The 16,017-nt window shown below is 41.5% G+C and overlaps 1 protein-coding gene across 15 annotated transcripts in view; it reads left to right on the forward strand.

Annotated features, from left to right (window-relative positions):
• The window catches only part of CELF4 (CUGBP Elav-like family member 4), a 701,489-nt gene that overhangs the window by 324,601 nt on the left and 360,871 nt on the right, over positions 1–16,017 (forward strand). The window lies entirely within an intron of this gene.

Below are 16,017 nucleotides of genomic sequence, written 5' to 3' on the forward strand. Positions count from 1 at the left end.
CATTTGTTATGCTAATTGAGCCACTTAAAGTAAACTGTCAATGAACAGAGATTTTTGACAGCTGAGATGAGACGTGGGGCTAATTAGTCAGTTTCCATAAAAAAAAGCCTGCCCAATTTTAATAATGTAATATTTAAGAGAGAAGATAATGTTAATCATCTGACCAGACCTCTCTCCCAGAGGATATAGTAGCAAAAGGCATAGCCCGTCATGAAAATCAAGTTTCTCCAGGAAGCAAGCAAAACAAATGGCTGGCTGCACAGAGATGACAGCCTTTGCAAGAGAGCTGATACGTCCCATAGGTTACAGAGAACTTTTTAATTAATACACAAAAGCCCAACTTCTGCTCTAAATTACCTGTGTCCTTTTAGATCAATCCCCTTGTTTTTACTCAAAGCATTTTGCATTCATGCTAGCAGCAATGAGATCATTGGGTCTGACTGTAAGGCTTAGTCCTAACCTACAAATCAAATGGATTGATCGGATACACACACTGTCTAGAAGGCAAGAGCAGCATTTTGGCAGCCCTTTGGAGCTGGGTTGTAGAAGATGTAACCGTATGAAGTTATGGCTGAGATCACAGGAGAAACTTCAGGATGTTGCATCTGTCTTCCTGTGATAGTTCTGAGAGCTTGTAATTGCTTCCATTGTTTTACAGTGCTACCATTTTCACTCTGGAAACTGTGCAAGCTACAGGGAGCGAGCTTGCTCCTGGAACTGCGCAGCATGGCATCAGGAGGCTCTAGAGAAGAAGCCTTTTGGTCTTAGAGCATAACAGAAACTTTTTAATTCTAACAGACTTAGAAATACTTTAAAAGAAATTACTGTTCCTTATGTACCCACTTGCTGTATAGAATATGTAATTAATCTTGATTCCACTGAGGACAGGCTGAAACCCCTGTTGCCTTAAACTGGGACTTACAGCTGCTGGTGCATTCCACCCCAAGGTGACTGCAATTCCATAGCAGGTGAACAGTGACTCCAGTACTATAGCAAATGTCAGGAGCAATCACCAGTTATCAACTTCCCACTAAAATCCTCCCTTTTATGCTTGCTGAAAACTTCCTCAAAACCTTGCATTTACCTTTTATTGCAAATTTCCCTTCTTAAAGACAGCCAGAAATATTGTGTGAAATAAGACCTGCCTCCTTTGCTCAGTGCAAGCTTTGGAAGGAAAATAAAATGAGCTAGTCACTCATCTGAAATGTTGTCATCCAAATTTTGCTTAAAAATATAAAGTGAAATAAAGGCATATTCCTGAATGTCCTGAAGGAAAAAAGCATTGTTACCAGCGTTAATTTCTATCAAAAGTAAGTGTGAGCCAGAAACTTCAGCCTTGATTTCTTTCTGGATTTTTTTCCTGTTCTTAGAAATTACTAGACTTCGAAAAGTATGTTGTTTGGAAGAAAATTATTTTTGTAATTTTAAATTTTCAGGCTTTTAAAATTAACCACACGGTACAGGTACCTGAAGTTAATACTTATCAATAACCAAGGGAAAAGTGTTCAAATCAGCTTTTCGAAGTTCTAAGCAACAAGAAAAATATTACTTAATGTATCACATAAAATGTTAGCACTACTGTTAAATGGTTAGGTCTTCTCTTCCTTTTCTTAGCCTGTGTGTGTACATGCACCCATGTCTCTACCATGATAATACCTATAACATTTTAATAATGTTATGTGCCATAACATTATTAAAACTTTAAAGAAAATATTTCTGTGGGTTGGCTTTTGCTATTTTTCTGTCACTCTGATGTCCCCTTTGAACACATTCACACACAAAGCCATGCATATTCATGTTATTCAACAGATTTTGACTAATATACAATGAACTGCATTTCCAAGAGCACTAGAAACAACACTCGTTTTTAGCATCAATCCAGGTTTACCTGTAATTCTGTGACATGGATATCACAAATGTCACAAATTAGGAGCTGGTACTTTCAGAAGCCCAAAGTGCTGAGATCTTTTTTGCTGCTGCTTATAGATGGAGCTAGAGTGATACAGACTTCACCAGGAGGGAATGTTCAGCTTTCTCCAAGGCAATTCAGCTTAAGCAAGCATGAAGCCCAAGTCCGATCACCCAGACCTCCAGACCTGCTTAATCTGACAGGTCTGAAATAGATCAAAGCCTACCAGCTCTTTCTTTTCTCTCTGCTTTCTGGTGTTCTGGCACTTAATGTCTTGCCCTGTCTAGAGCAGCGTTTGAGTTGGAGTGGGTGATGTCCTGTGAATTGAAGGGTTAGTGAGGGCTGGGAAATGTGAAGTGGACATGGCAAGTCTTTATATTGAGTTAACAAACTGAACTGTCCCTGAGGCAAGGAAAACCAAAAAAAAAAGAAAAGTGACAGTTTCAGAAGTACTGAAGCCTCAAGTTGCGAGCAGCATCTCACAACCTGCCCATCTACCCTGACTCTAAAGAGAGGAGAAAGTACTGTAGGATGGGTCTCAGGCAGACACTCAGGCAGGACCCAAAATCTGTTCTGGATCCAGGTGATTTGTTGAGTGCATCCTATGCTGGGGCTCGCTCAGAGTTCAGGCATGGGCTTCAATTGCTTAGGACAGGTTTCTTGACCAGAGCCCAGCTGATTTCTTGAGGACATTTCAAATCCAATTTTACGTGATTCTGTGCAGGAAGATTTATCTCAGTGATTCTCCTACTTTCACCTTTTAATCAACAGAAGATACAAATCTTTCAAGGCCTCCTCTGGCTATTTGTCTCTGGTTTTAGGAATATATATTTTCAGCTTTTGACATCTGCATTGTGCTTTTCCAAGTGACAGCTATTGGAAGAACAAAGAAAAAATGTGGCTATTTTAAGCTCTCCTTACATTCTTCCTCTATGCTAAAGCAGCTTCATGCTGTATTAGCTCTTGAAAATTGTTGTTTAAATGTTTTTTCAAAGACAGTTCAAATTCCACACTCTTCCATCTAAAGAAAAAAAAAGTCCCACACAGAATTTTGGTTTGGAAAACCATTAATTTCTCTTTTTTTTTTAAAGACCAATTTGGCTGATTCTTATTCAGAACTGCAAACCCCAGCTCTCATCTACACTTTGTTTTCTTGCTTTTCCACTAATGCTGAGCATCTTTGAAAGAGATTCATGAACATATTGTGCTGGGGAATAGGAAACCCAGGGCAGAAGGCAGAGGTGTTCATGTGTGGAGTAGGAAATGAGATTTCCCTCACCTTTGCAGAGTACAAGAATTTTAAATCCAAAGGCTGGCATATATATGTGTTGGGAAGATCCTGTCTAAGAACATTCTTCTAGAAAACTCCAAATACTTCTTTAACTGAACTCAAGACTTATAATGTATGCATCAGAAGTGAGCCTATGCCTCAGATTCTGGGTGGGGTTGGAGTCTGAACTAGCCTTAATCTCTTTAATGACCTCAACCCTCCCAAATTTTGCTGAGAAAAAAAAAAAAGGGTGTGAAAAAAGATCCAATTTTACAGCCTTGACCTATTTCTAATCCTGTTCTGATTGCTATTTACTGGGCTCCTTTCCAAACATACTGTTTACTTTAGGGCTGATTTTTCTCCATCCAGATTAAAATTCCAGTGAGTTTCCTTCATTCCTTTAGACTGTAACCCCAAATGGGCCGTGGTATTTTATTCAGAATATAGTAGCTGGATAATGATGCTCTCAGCAACCCCCAGAAACCTGGCAGTTTGTATATGAGAAGCTTGTATGCACACACAGGAGCACACGGGAGCTCATGCATACGACCCTGCACATCGCCTCATATACACACATACAGATAAGTGTGCTCCATGAGCATGCTCATGGCTCCTTCTATGCTATGCACATATGGACTAAACAATTACACTCACCTATGAGCCTGTCATAAGGCAACAGAAATGCCAGCTGCCTTTGAAGTTTCCCGAAGAGCAGGAAAACGAGTCAACAGTGCTGGCCAACATCACATCATTAATCATCTATTAGCTGAGGTTGTGTGCTCCTGTCACCTGTCACTTTGTAATGCATGCAAATCACTCCAAGAGTAACATTTTCAGCCTGACATTTCCAGGGCCAGAGCTGGGATCAACCTGCTCTTTGTATTCAAGATGAAAAGGAAGTGCAGAAACAAGTGGTGAGATTGTTGGAAGGAGACAGAGAAAATGAAGGAAATAAGAAAGGTTATGAAAAATTGGTCAGTAGAGTTGAATTTAAAAATATAAAGTTAAAATTGTGAGGTTTTGCATATGACTAAGAAATGCTCAGCTTAAAATCATCTCTCTGCTCTATAGCTCTTAAAAGAGAGTGAACCATAGAGATGACACTGTTTTCCTCCTAAACTCTGCAGAACTTCTTACGCTTTTTTATTACTATTATTTTTAACTTACTAATTTTAAATCTAATCTAACTTTAGAAATCTGCATCTGAATTGATGGTTCATATGGAACTGTAAGTTCCCATTATGGTCAACATATGAAAATAAGATTTCTTTCTTATACAGTTCCCTGATGTCTGGTTTAGATACGTACATTAAGAGGAAATTAATTGTTGAAGTGTATGGAAGTGTCTAATTCGCTCTTTTGTCTAACAAGGGAGTTGAAGGTGACTAGGTAAGCTATACACAGTATCTATGTTTACTGAGTTGAATCTCATCCATATTAGTTTTTAACTCAGTTTGATTTCTGATTATTCAGAAGAGACAGAAAGGGTGATATGAAACTTCCTCTATTATTTTTGTCATGACTATTGAAAAGATAGGATAATATAAACTCCTCATATCCCAGATCTGACCAACCTAAAAATGCCACATTAAGTCTTGAATATCCTTATTATGTATTATGTTCATTAACCAGGAACCTTTTCAGTAAGTTAATGTTGCATGACCAGCTTCTCCAGAAAGGCCCACTCTTCTACTTACCACCCTCCCCTGCCATAATGAAGACAGCTTAAATTCTCTTTGGATAGGTTATATCTGAACAAAGGTCAGTGCCATGACAGTGTTTATTTGTGCAGTTTATTTGTGAAGAGGAAAGAATGAGTTTAGGGTTAAATAAATCACACTGTTAAACAAATACCTGGGATAAATCAGCTGGAGATGTCCAGTAGTTCAGGTGGAACAGGATTGTATCTCTTTAGAAAGCAAGAAGTTCCCACTTTCACATCTGTATTTCACAAAACACTCATGACATTTTTCTCTCCAGCCTCCTTCTTCATTGTTATCATTCTTTTCCTTTTCATTATTTTCATTTCTCCCTCCTTTGGCCCCCTTTGTCAAAATGTGTCTGCCCTTTTCCATGTTCATTTTTATGTGGATGAATATGGAAAACATCCTTACATGGATGAACATGGTTTCACCTTCTGACACCCTCTGACTGAAAAACTGCAGGAGTCATAGTCTTTTCTCCTGTGGCTCCCCTCTGGAAGGGATGGGGGTGCTCTGTGTCATATCACATCTCATAACCCCAGGAAGGCAGCCACAGTTTCATCCTGCATGTACTGGAGGGGAGACAATACTGGGAAACCAAAATATGTCATCAACAGTCCTCACCAAGATTCAGCTACCTGTCTTTGTCTTCGGAGAAAGCAGAGTACAGAAATTTTCTTTCCCATTTAGAGCCTAAATTTCCCTTCTTTTCTCTACTGAGATAAATCAGCTTTATTCTTTAAATCCTTTGCTGGGTGTGAAAGGGGCTATATTTCTGCAGGGATCAGCAGGGAGACATCCCCTCTATGGAGTCTAAATTAGGGTGCAACACTCCAGGGATGGAGGGCCAATATCCTCAGGCAGCCTATGGGATATGTATTTGTAGGAGATTTTGAGGCTTATTTCTTTGGATAGATAAACTGCAGATCATGAAGGCAATTAATCATGGACTCATGGACGAGTACATCTGGAAGGGACTTCAAGAGGTCATCTCATCCATCCCCCAGCACGAAGGCAGGATAAATGTGCACAGACCATCCCTGACAGATGTGTGTCTGCTTCTCTCTGCTTCCACTCTGGATGCTCACACACTATTATCCATCTAGTGAAGAAGCCTATTTGAAGTTATGAGGAGAAGCAGAAAATATCACTTTTTAAGCCTGAAGATTTCCCCCTTACTGTCTCTTGGGGCCTGAATCCAGTTCTTGGCAAGAAGAAGATCCAATCCTCAATGTAAAATCTTATGAAGGGAAGGCAGTGTGAGCAATTTGCTCGTTTTGTAGCCCAGGTTCTGTTCCAAGATGTGAGACCTTTTTCATTGCTTGTTCAGTAAGAAAGCTCAAAATTAAATCTTATCTGGAAGTATGCATGCGCTAAAAAAAAAAAAAAAAGAGAGAGCAAAAGAGGAGGAGAAAAAAATTAAGTAAAAGAAAAGCGAGCAGAAAGAGATAGAAGGGACAGAGAGGAAGATAAAATGTGTAAGACAAAAGGGAAAAGGCAGAGAGGGGCAGGGACTAACTTGAAAGGAGGAATGAAAAAACAGAAGGAACAGAGGACATACAGGCTGAAGTGAGAATGTGGAGAGAATCTGTTTCTTAAGCTGGCCATTTCTAACAGAGAGATCAGAAAGACTTTTTGTTGTTGTTGTCCTTAAGTGACTTCTCCCACTGGCTAACATCTCATTTTATGGCAGGTAAATAAGCCTGCCTAATTGGTCCCTTGTTCAAGAATGGGAATATTGAGCTGAGCCTGCTCCTTCTGAAGTGGGATCTTGTCCAATTTATGGTCTTAGCAGATGTGATCTCTTCAGGGTTCCACTGTAATGATAAATTGAAACATTTGAATGCTGCGTTCCCAGGTCTGGGCATCCAGCTTTGTGAGTGGGGAGAGAGGATCTGATCAAGTTTCCTTCCGAAATGACAAACTGTGGTTTCCAGAAACATGACTTAGTCCCATTTGCAAGCCTAACAATTGTGGAGGCCAAGAGTGGGTTGGGTGAAGAAGGATGTACCAAGGTCACTTGAATCTGAAGGACTCAGGTCTGGGAAACAAGATCTTCTTGAAGGAAAGTCTGGAAGTGCACCTTGACTCAGAAGCTCTTTAAATTAAGGTGACACTTACAAACACTTTATTAATAATTAATAAGTGATTAATGAAAATTACTTTTTAGCTGATAAATTGCTCGAAGACACATTAGAGCATGTTTCAGAAAGACGTGGATAAATATTTTTATGCATTCCTCTTTATAAATGCTTAGTAATGGGCTCTCAACTTTCAGGTGCCTCTGCATCATTTATCCCCATCATCCCGGTGGCATGCCATAGAAACATCTTATAATCATTTATTTTCAGAATTTGTTCCTATTAATCATGTATTAATTATTTTAAAGAAAACATTTGTGCACACTTCTCTTAATCTGAATTCTTGCTTGACTGGTTTTCCTAGAAGTGTGGAGGAGCACCCAGCTTACACAGCTCTCATCATGTACTGTAGAGCCAGGCAGGGGTAAAGTGGTAGCTCATAAGACTGCCTCAATTTACTCTAGCTAAGGATTGAGTCTAGCCTGCTCTGCTCTTGCTGAGTTTTGTCCTGTGGAGTAAAGGAAGGATCTACAAGGATGTATGTACATGGCTGCTGTTTCTGCAGTGTCTGGGCACTACACAGTGGGAATGCACTACTGAAATCCACCCTCCTGTGAAACAGACCAGTAGGTTTTCGTCCTATCTAGTGGGTGGCAAACCAAGGCACAGATGTACAGAAGTCCGGATGCTGGAAACTTTTTAGGCACCTATGGAAATTAATGAGCTAGCAGCTGAAAATGGCTAATGACTTACCTGCAGCTCAGTCCCATGCTGGTTCTTTACCTACTGGGTTGTTCTGCTGCAAGGTCAGGATTGATCTGTCAGTGAAGTGTATACAGAGAGAGGGAAGAGATGGGCTTTGTAGATCCTTTACACTGGGCTTTGTCTGAATCTGTTCCTCCATAAAAGTTAGAAAAGCATGAAGGCTCATGTTATTTTTATTAGCCTTAAGGATTGAAAAGACAAAGGGATACCTTAGTCAGTCATGAGGCTGACTGTAAAGTTGGCCCTAAATCACTGAATGAATTTCTGGAGTAGACTGATTACTTCACTAGCCAGCAATAGAGCAGTACACGACTACTTGACTGATGAGTTTAGGCCAGTGGTTCCTAAGCCTGAGTCCAGAGTCTGTTGCCTTTAAGACCCCTCAATATCATTCTGACTAAAGTAGTAACCTGCTAAGACGAAGTACTGGAGACAAGACTTGCCCATACCTTGATCTTCCAGGAAGCAAAGGGCTGAAAGATATCTGTTCTGTCCTACGTGGACAAAGTAAATCACAAATAGCAGCCATCTTAGCTTATAACTTACTTCAAATAAGGATCTCAATTTATTGACTATATATTTAATGGTGAGAGAAGGCAATACTCAAAAACATCTCCACTTCCCCAGGAAAGTTTTTTTTCAAAAACACGCATTTCTTGGAAAATGAAAAAAACAGCAGAGCCTATTTCCCTACAGCATCGTGTGATTACTTTCTCTCAAGCTGCAAATTCACCCTCCTGTGCCAATTGGTTCAAAGTTATTGAGGGAAGAGGAAAAGAGAGAGAGAGGCAAATAGACATTAAGATACAGAATAATCACAAAATCCTTCCTTTCTTTAGGAAACCAAACTAAAAATAATTTGAAAATTAAAGTTTCCTATGTCTGTCCCTGGAGCCTATGCAGAACTCTGTGACAACAGACCATTGTGCAGGACACAATAGCCCTGTGACTCCCGAATTGAATTTGTTCTGCCTGTTCATGGACAGTTTGCACTCAATTTTTATGCCTGTTGCATAGAAGAAGCATTTTTCACAGACAATGATTTCTCCATGAGCCGCTGTGGAATATGCACAGTGCAGTGACTTGCTGAATTCATAATTACGAATGCTCCTACTGGAAACACACAACTGCAAAAGTTATGCTCTTCCAGGCAGAGAACACAAACAATTTATCTGCCTGCCTAGGTGCTTGTACTCCCTGTGCCAGGCTGTGGAGTGCCTCTTGATTATTACTTGACATACTGCCTCAAAAACTTTGGAAAATCAGAAAAGTACTAACTTGGTGGCCAGTTGTGGGGAATTAGAGACAGGACAAGCAACTTGGTGGACTAGAACTGAAATAAGTTCTAAAATAGTGTATCCATACTGCCAGCTAAACTCCTTGCCTGATCAAAACCATCCACTACAACTGGGTATTGAATGTTTTGCTTTGATGACAAATGGCTACCACTTGGCTGTAGTCCAGGAAATGTCTCTCCCATGTACCTTTGTGAATAGCTCTTAAAAAAAATAGTCAGTACCTACTCAAAAAATAATTTGGCAAGAGCATATGTATGAGGAAAAAAAAATAAATCTCAAAAAGTCTCTCAATCCTTTTCTCAACTCTACAGTTGTGACTTATTTTTAAAATACCAGTAATACCTACAAGATGAGTATTACAGCACACTATGCTGCCTAGAAAGTAGAGGAAAAATATAAAAAAAGTAAACCTGGATTCTGTTCCCACTTTTTTTTTTTCCATTGGGCATGCTGCATGACTTGTGTTATTCATTTTCCCTCTGCCTACCCGTAAAATTAAGGTAATTTGGGGAAATTTGCTGAAAACTACTTCCCACAGAAGGTGTGTAAGGCATGTGTGTTGTTAATCACACCCATCTGGAGCTGTTATGAAAGGATGAGGGAAGGGCGGGCACACAGAGATAAAGAAATGCACGTGGTGCATACACGTGGAGAGCTTGGGAGGCACATGGGTCTGGGGTTGTCTCAGTGCAGCAGCTACAAGGAGGAAGCAGGGATCGTGAGACAAGAGGGAGAGATTTAAAGGTCTCTTACAGTCACACAGGTCAGTCGCACCATGGCTGCTGACACTGTGATCCCTCCTGTAGAGTAGCCATCACACATTCCCTCTCCAGGCAAATGCTGCAAGTGCCTGGTTTGAACTCCCTCCTGCTTTATCAGGGCTGACACATGCTCCAGTCCAAAACCACCTGAATGCCAGAGGCTGGAAAACCCTTACATTCTTTATAAGATGCTCTGGGAGTAGCTAGCAGTATGTCTTGTCTCTGCAGGTATTATGAGAAAAGAAGCAGAGACACAGGTGATTACAAATAGATTCAGAGATATAACTTTCCATCCAATTCCATCAGCCCCAGCTCTCTTTAATATTTAGCTATTTCTCAATAAACTAAAATGACAGCAGAGTCTCTCCTGCTGAGTCTTTAAAATATATGTGTATACATTATATCGAGATTGCTCCTTATTTCTTTGCCTCCTTATATCATTAAACTGGTGTTGTGTCTGCTGCTCTGTAAATGTGTAAATGGCAGCTTCTCTTACTGATAGTGGAAAAGTTTGAATAGTGTGGTTTTGCCATAGATGAAGGAAGGGAGAGGGAAGAGGAGGACTGTCTGCATGTCTTATGGGTGATGAGTGCGTGGTTGTGGGTGTTAAAGAAGAAATTATTTCCTCAGAGTCTTGGTGGTATGTTCTTTGACAGCCTCCTACACCCATGAAAATGTTTATGTGTTCAAATTCTTCTTTAGGACCCTAATCTTCCTTCCTCATATTGGGCATAAAATATCTAAACAAAAATTAAGGACCTTTATGTCTTCTCAGATCACTCAAGTTTCTCCCCTCCCAGTGTGCTAATTTTTATACACGGAGTCTTATCATGGATCAGAGGTGCAGAACTGCCTGAGGAGCACACAAACGTGCAGAGGGATGTGTGATTGTTCTGCTGAGGCACATCACAAGAGCAATTGGCTGTGCACAGCATCATTACTGGGCAGCATGCCTATCAGAGGAGCTCCTGCTCCAAGCAAGGAGTCAGACTAGGAGATACACCACCCTGCAGGGGTTCTGTGGCACATTGCGCAAACAGAGACACACCCTGCAGTCCACGGCAGGTCAGTCTTTGACAGAGCACGGGGAAACACTAAGCAGGAAAGAGTTTGGGGCATTTCAACGTACTGGTATAATGTTGTGTGCAACAGAGAACAACCATTGCATGTGAGATGGATGAGTCACCTGAGCTGTAACTGAGAGTGGATTTGTCAGCCTTTGGGAGTCTGGGCATGGCTCTACTTCATAAAGACTGCAGGATTCTTCTAAATCAAACGGGTGCTGCCCATACTCCTGGGATGCTGTAATTCCACATGTGTAGATATTCCCCTGTATATCCAATCAGAGAAAACAGCATACTGACAAAAGCTTCCCAAATAATTAAGTCCACAATGAGCTATCAATCAATACAGAAAACCATACCTGCTCAGCCTCCTTGGGAGAGACATACCCAAGACCCATCTGTTCAATGATCTAAAAGTGAACGCTTAGAAGAAGCATTTAAGAAACAGGTGTAGCATGGAGTGACGCTTGCCTGCATTAACCCACTCCAAGGTTCTGGCAACCACTAAACCAAAGGGCATCCAAAGCCTCTTCCATTTATGTCACAGAAAGTAAAATATTTCTTGTGAGATCATCAAGAAACACTGCTCCCACCTTTTAAACTTCATAGCATTTGTACTTTAACTTTTGAGCATGGATTAAAGTTTGCGTTTAAATTTGGACCTGAAGTAGCCTCAGTTTGTCCATGCAAGTATTATTTAGAGTCATGACAGGCTTCTCAGCTTCTACTGAAAGCCTCTGGTCGGCAAAGAAAGTGAGGGGAATTCAGGTGCTAGGAAGAGGTTTTGTAGAGGGAGGTGCTCCAAAGAGAAGGTGAAGAAGCCACTCTGTCCTGGGGCCAAATTCTGAGGCTGGAATAACTCTAATTTCATGTACACTCTGATGTTTCATTTCTGATTCCAGGAGGCTTTCCTAATATTCCACCTTTGCCTGTTCATTTTAGTAGCTCTAGTTATAATTAAACTCTTGCTTTAACAAGATACCAATTCCAGCCTGCAAAAAATGTTCATCGAGAAGCTCCCATCTGTGTTACCAAAGATTTCCATTAACTTTGTCTCCTGCCTCACCCCATCCCCTCTGAACAAGAGGTGTCTTTCAGTAGCCTTCACTGTGTTCACAAGGAGACTTCATCTTTCTCTGGGTAATTTTAGCCTCATGGCAGCTGAGAATTATGAATATTGAAGGGGCTGGGGTTGTTGCTTGAACTGCTGTGGAGGCAGAAATGTAGGTCTGATGTAGGTCAGAGAAGAGCTGTGTGTGTGCCAAGTGGTCTCATGGTTTAACCCTTTCACATGTTCGATCACCAAGTGTTTGCAAGGCCTTTCTGACCAAGTGGCCTCTTGCACTGCTCTACTGAAATCTGATTTTTTGCTGAAGGCAAAGCTGAGGGGCAGCCTCACTGGCAGTAGTTTTCCAGGCATGGACTGTTTGGATGCAATTAGGAAGGTGTCCAGGGATGCTGGGGGAGTGAAAATAGGATGACTATTAACCCTTTTCCCTCGGAGCCAAATATGCTTGTCCTTGTGTTAACATTGTCCATTACGCAGTTGACAGTAATGATTCCAAAGGCTTGCTTTGAAAACATCTGATCCTCATGTGGGGCTAAAAAAACTCAACAGAATAACTCCACTGACTTCAACAGGGTTGTGTCATTCCATGCCAAATGAGCAACAACATAGAGAGGTCTTGGAGCAGCTTGAGAGGCTGGAAAATCACAAATTCTTTATTCTGTCTGAAGAGTTCACCGACCTAAGGGGAAGACTGGAAGTCATTGTCTTCAGAGTCAGGATATTTACCCATTTCCAAGGATAGTCAGTACTGTCTGTATCAGGACAAATGCATCACACTGTAGTGTTGTCATTGGCTGTGACAACACTACTGTCTTACTGCTGTCACCAGGGTGGGACAGACAGTCAGTGATGTGTCAATATTCAGGCTACACGGGGAGAGTTACATTCAATGCCCACCTGGCTTGTACGTGCACATCCCTGTTTCTGAGTGTGTGGAGGCTTTCTCTCTGGGAAGGGAGTGCTCCTCAGACCTGGTAGAGAGGAGAGGTAAAAAGGAGAGAGAGAAACAATATCTGTGTATATATTGTTCTTCTAAGTCCACTGTCAAACAGGACAGGCCTACTTTCCCTTTCTTCCAGAAGTCTGTGATTCTTTGCTAGCTATTGCATCACTGCCTTTAGAAGCACTTTTTACACTGTTTTCATAAATTTCTTAAGGTTTTCTTGTACCTAGTTATAACTTTGGTCCCCACAAGATTCTGTGGCAAAAAATTCCTCCAGTAAAATATACATGGCATAAAACCAAACATAAAAACCAAATAATTCTTATTTTGATTTCAAACTTGTTCCCAGATAGTTTACCTTTTTTTTTTATTATTACAATAAGTGACTCTTAACTGCCTATTTAAAAATATTTCTGAAATTTTATTTGCATTTTTATATAGATCAATTTGATTTCTACTCTGTTTTGTCATTTCTGTTGGGGTATCTAGGCCATTTCATCTTCTCTGTCCTGTAGAAACTATGCTTTCCCTCCAATCTTTAAAGCCATCCTTTTCTCTGGCCTTTCTAGTTCTACTTTACTCTTTTTCCAGCTTTCTGGTGAACTCCATGCACCATCATAGGAGACAGAGTCAAACTCATTTAAGGATTATGACTTTGGAATATAATTTTGTTGCCTTTCTAATTCTATTAAAGGACTCTATGCTCATAGTTCACCTTCCAGAGGGGAGGAAAAAAACAGCAAAAACATGTGGGGTTTATTTTTGTTTTCAGTCTGTTATTTAAAAGAAAAGAAAAAAAAAAAAAACACGAACAACCAAAAGGGAAATCCACCCCAAAAAACTAACCCCAGCTTCTGTCTTGGATGGATTGGTGTTTTCACTGTCAGGCTAAAGCTGAATGCACAGCTCCAGGGCATTGCTCCAATATTTCAGTTCTTCAGCTAGGTGATACTTCTCAAGTGTTTGCACAAGAGATGCATCACGGAGTGGAGGAAGGAGGGGTGGAGAGGGAAGAGTCTGTCAGCAAGAGGCCCCATGCTAATCTTCTCCTTCAAGATGGGGGCCTTTTGGAAACCTGTTTTAATATTCATGGTCTTTAGGTAAATAGTCTCTGAGTCAGGCTGTCAGTTTCTGCAAATGTGGCTGTCTTGCTGAAGCTACTGCACATTTATCAGTGAGTAAACAGTGACAGGAGTAGGGGGATTAGAGAATTAAATTAGTGTGTAACCACTCTCCTTCTCAAGTTTTTGGCATTACCTCGTGTGTGTTTTGTTCCAAGAAGTTTTTTCTAGGTTGTTTTTTTTTTTTTTTAAATCTCTCTCTCTTTCTCCCTTCCTTCCTTCACACACACCCATGCCACATACTTATTTGAAATATCTGAGATTAGCTTGTTCTCCATTTTTTTTTAAAATTGTGGGGGTTTTAATTTAATTTTCTATCAAAAGGAGGTTTTTGAAATAGCAATGAGGCAGGTTGTAGAAAAGGATCAGGAGATGCTTGCTGATGCTGACCAGTTCTGCTTTTTCCCTCCTGGTCCTTTTAAGTTTTTCTGGCTGGGTTTCCCAATTGAACAGCTCTGTTCCAGCAAGAAGAGCTGGCACTTCCCATCTGCACCAGTCTTATTTTTTCCTCCTTTCTTTCCCTTCCCTCCCCACTCCCCACAGGGCATGACATAGACTCTGCCACCTGCCTTGTACTCATCAGGTTATAAGCCAAATATGCAAGCCCCTTGGCAGCGCCACGTTCTTGACATCCTTTGTTGCCATCCCCTGACACCGACACACAGACACGCGGTGGTCACCCCTTCCCCCATCCCATCTGTGAAAGGAGGAGACAGTTTACTCTCTCCTGGCAGCCAGAGTCAGACCGATCGCAGAGGATGCCAATTAGGCCTTGGAGGCACTAACCAGGTCATGTCCAGCAAATTTCACACCAGCCCTTGCAGGGGTGTTGGCCCTGGTGTGGATGCTGGGGGGCTCCTGGTGGAAACAGACTTCTGATGTTTGGACAGCAGGAGCCTGGTTCATCAGTGTCGTAAAGCACCGTGGACAATTTGGGGTGTCAGCATCCCAGGTAGTGCTTACATCAGTCCCATAACGTCTGCCCCTGTGTCATAGCACAAACAGAGCATATGTTGAGCATCCTCTTGTGTTTGCTGTACCAAAGAACCACGGACATGGCACCAGCTTCCAGATTCCCTTCCCAGCTCAGAGCAGTAAAGAAAAAAAGTGGGAAGGAAGAAGAAAATCAACCGCTTCCCCATGTATCTCCTTGCCTTGTGTTAGGCTGATATCCGCTGGCGTGTGCACTGCCACAGATGGGACAACAGTACCTTGTTGTGTATCCAGCCCACAGAGTTTGACTTGTATGTGCGTCTGCTCGGTTCAGCCGGGTTCGCCAAGGTGGGTGGCAAGGAGCCAGTGCTGTAGCTCTTTGGATTTATTATTAACACCCAGCGTGAATCAATGCAGGCTCCTCTTACAAACCTCATAGTAAGCTTTCTCAGGCAAAGGTTTCTTTACTAAGTAGAAACTCTTCCCCGTTCTGTAGAATGTTCTTACTTCAAATTCGGGGATTGTTGATGAGATTGGGACTGCTCTTGCATGCAAGTCATTTGGACTAAAACCTGTAATAGCCACTGCATATGGTAGTTTGTGTACGATCTGTCCTTTAGCTGTAAGGGCTGGCCCATTCTCTGTTCTGTTGGAGGACTGGGGTGGCAGATGGGGCAGTTAAATTTGCTGCTGATGGGCAGAGAAGGCTGCTGCAGGTCTCCATGGGGCTTCTGAATCCTTTACAAGGGGTAGGGTAGGGTGAACTACTTCATCTGCCCCCACTCACCCTATAAATATGAGCATTTTACAGATTGGTAGTGGATGTTTCTGCAGGAAAAATGCATAGATGGAATAAGGAGAACAACTGCAAATAAATAAGGGGGTTTTGGCATTTTCATCCCTCTGAACACCTACCAAAGCATTAAGAGCTGTGTAACAAGCCTCTGAAATAGATAGGAATCCCATTTTGGCAAATTTGCTATTGACCATGTGGACATCCCTGTGACTTTTCCTACACTCCCTCTCCATCACCATCAACCTCCTGCAGGGCAGGTCATCACTGAGGGGGAGGAAAAGATGGTCCCACAGATGGCCTGAGT

Source organism: Pseudopipra pipra, chromosome Z (assembly GCF_036250125.1).
Source record: "Pseudopipra pipra isolate bDixPip1 chromosome Z, bDixPip1.hap1, whole genome shotgun sequence".
NCBI lineage: Eukaryota > Metazoa > Chordata > Aves > Passeriformes > Pipridae > Pseudopipra > Pseudopipra pipra.